Here is a 2,425-nt window from a genome sequence, read left to right as displayed (position 1 = left end):
CCTGACCTCGTGATCCGCCCGCCTCGGCCTCCCAAAGTGCTGGGATTACAGGCTTGAGCCACCGCGCCCGGCCTATGTATGCATTTTCTTGAGAGACAGAATTTTGCTTTGTCGCCCAGGCTGGAGGGCACTGGCGCGATCTCGGCTCACTGCTACTTCCGCCTCTCAGGTTCAAGCGATTCTCCTGCCTCAGCCTCCCGAGTAGCTGGGACTACAAGCCTGTGCCACCACACTCGGCTAATTTTTGTATTTTTAGTAGAGACAGGCTTTCACTATGTTGGCTGGTCTCGAACTCCTTACTTCAAGTGAGTGATCCACCCACCTCGTCCTCCCAAAGTGTTGGGATTACAGACGTGAGCCACCGCGCCCGGTCCCCCGAAATTTTTTTTTTTAATGTAAAAACATTTATGCGATTTTTACTTCTTTATTCCTGGGCAGCTACAGGTTCTTGTGATTTTCTCTCTCGTCTTCTCCTCTCCATTCTGATACATCTCCCATCTTCTCTGCATCCAGCCGGTGCCCTCTGCACGGGCATCCTGGGCTGTCCCATTGTCTCGTCCTCGTCTCCCCTGTTCACCTTTTCCCTTTTGACTCCCCTGCCTCTTTCCCGCTCCCGCCCCACCGACTCCATCTACTGAAGCCGAGTTGAGTGAGGGGAGAGCAAGCGGAGCAGATGATTGCCTGAAGGCGGCGCAAAAAACAGAAAGAGCTACCAGGAGAGCCGTCGGGGCGTTCAGCTTCCCTTGGGCCTTACTAGGCTCAGGCTGGGGTCGCAGGTCCAGGCATTTCCAGATGCACTGGCTTCTGAAGTAGGCGAGGGTCAACGCAGGGTGAAGGCCATTCGACCGCCCTTCTGGTTTCAGAGTCACGCAATGCACGCATTTCTAACGTGCAACAACACGATTAGTCGACTCAGCCTCTCCGGTTTTCCGAAGTTTTGCAGTCTGCACACTTGTCCTGCAGAAAGCGAATGGCAACCCCTAGAGTTTAGTGATTGCTTAATCAATGTTGAGATAAAAACGATCAGCTGAGGTTGTCTCTGTGGCGCAATCGGTTAGCGCGTTCGGCTGTTAACCGGAAAGTTGGTGGTTTGAGCCCACCCAGAGACGTGCTTTTAAATGTTGGTAGTCGTGGTCAGGCGCGGTGGCTCACGATGATTAATCCCAACAGTTTGAGAGGCCGACATCGCGGAAGCCTCTTCTCAGCTAAGTCCAAGACCAGTGAGAATCCCATCTCATTTAAAAAAAAAAAAAAAATTGCAGTTGTTTCTCCTCAGGCCTGTGACTGTATTTAAAAGTGAGAGACTGTTCCCTTGTGTCTTGTGCATCCCATAAAGACACAAAGCAGAAGGTCCCTCTCCGAGCCTCCTAGAAAATAAGATCCCTCCAGAACAAACCAGGTTGTACGTATGGGAACCTGAAAGTATACGAAGAAAGAAACTTCAAAAATTCTGCCTTGCTTTCCACAAAATTAACCCATCACAGTCTGCCTTCAAGTGGTATCATACCTCTTCACATTACTCCTCTCTGCCTTTATGCTATTGTAATGCATTTTACTTTACACGTGTTATAAACCTTACAATCCATCTTTACTACTTTTATTTAAAGAGTCAGATGTGTTTTTGGGTTTTTTGTTGTTGTTGTTTTTAAGACTAGTCTCGCTCTATCGGACAGGCTGGAGTGCAGTGGCACAATCTTGGCTCACTGCAACCTCTGCTTCCCGGGTTCAAGCGATTCTCCTGACTCAGACTCCTGAGTAGCAGAGATTACAGGCGTGAGCCACCACACCTGACTAATTTTTGTAATTTTAGTAGAGAGGGGGGTTCACCATATTGGCCAAGCTGGTCTCAAACTCCTGACCTCAAGTGATCCACCTGCCTCGGCCTCCCAAAGTGCTGGGATTACAGGCATGAGCCACCATGCCTGGCTAAATAGTCAGATGTTAAAATTATATATTTGCCTATGTAGATGTCATTTCTAGTGGTTTTTCTTTTCTTTCTTTCTTTCTTTTTTTTTTTTTTTGTACATCCAGATTTTCATCCAGTGTCAGTTTCATTCTATCTGAAGGACTCCCTTAACTTTTTTTTTTTTGTAGTGTAGGCTGGTGGTAGTGAATTTTCAGCTTTTGTAGAATTTCACATTGACATTTTCCCCTCAGTGCTTTTAAGATGTTGCTCCACTGCCTTCTCACATGAATGACTTCCAATGATATAATCTTTCTGGTTTTTGTAAGTACTATGACTTTTTCTTCTGATTTTGAGATTTTTTTTCAATGAATTTGATCAATTCATTTATTAAGTGCCTACTAGATATGGTTTTCTTCAGGTTTCTTGTGCTTGGGGTTTATTCACCTCCTTGGATCAGTAGGTTAACAATTTTCACTATGATTGAAAAATGTCATTGTTTCTTTCTTTTTTTTTTTTTTT

At 45.8% G+C, this 2,425-nt stretch overlaps 1 non-coding gene across 1 annotated transcript; it reads left to right on the top strand.

The window, feature by feature from the left end:
- Positions 1-1,035: 1,035 nt before the first annotated feature.
- On the top strand, positions 1,036-1,109 carry TRNAN-GUU. The gene has a single exon. It is a non-coding gene; the product is annotated as a tRNA-Asn (tRNA).
- Positions 1,110-2,425: the final 1,316 nt, after the last annotated feature.

Source organism: Colobus angolensis, unplaced genomic scaffold (assembly GCF_000951035.1).
Source record: "Colobus angolensis palliatus isolate OR3802 unplaced genomic scaffold, Cang.pa_1.0 Scaffold584, whole genome shotgun sequence".
NCBI lineage: Eukaryota > Metazoa > Chordata > Mammalia > Primates > Cercopithecidae > Colobus > Colobus angolensis.
This window is presented reverse-complemented; position numbering and strand designations above follow the sequence as displayed.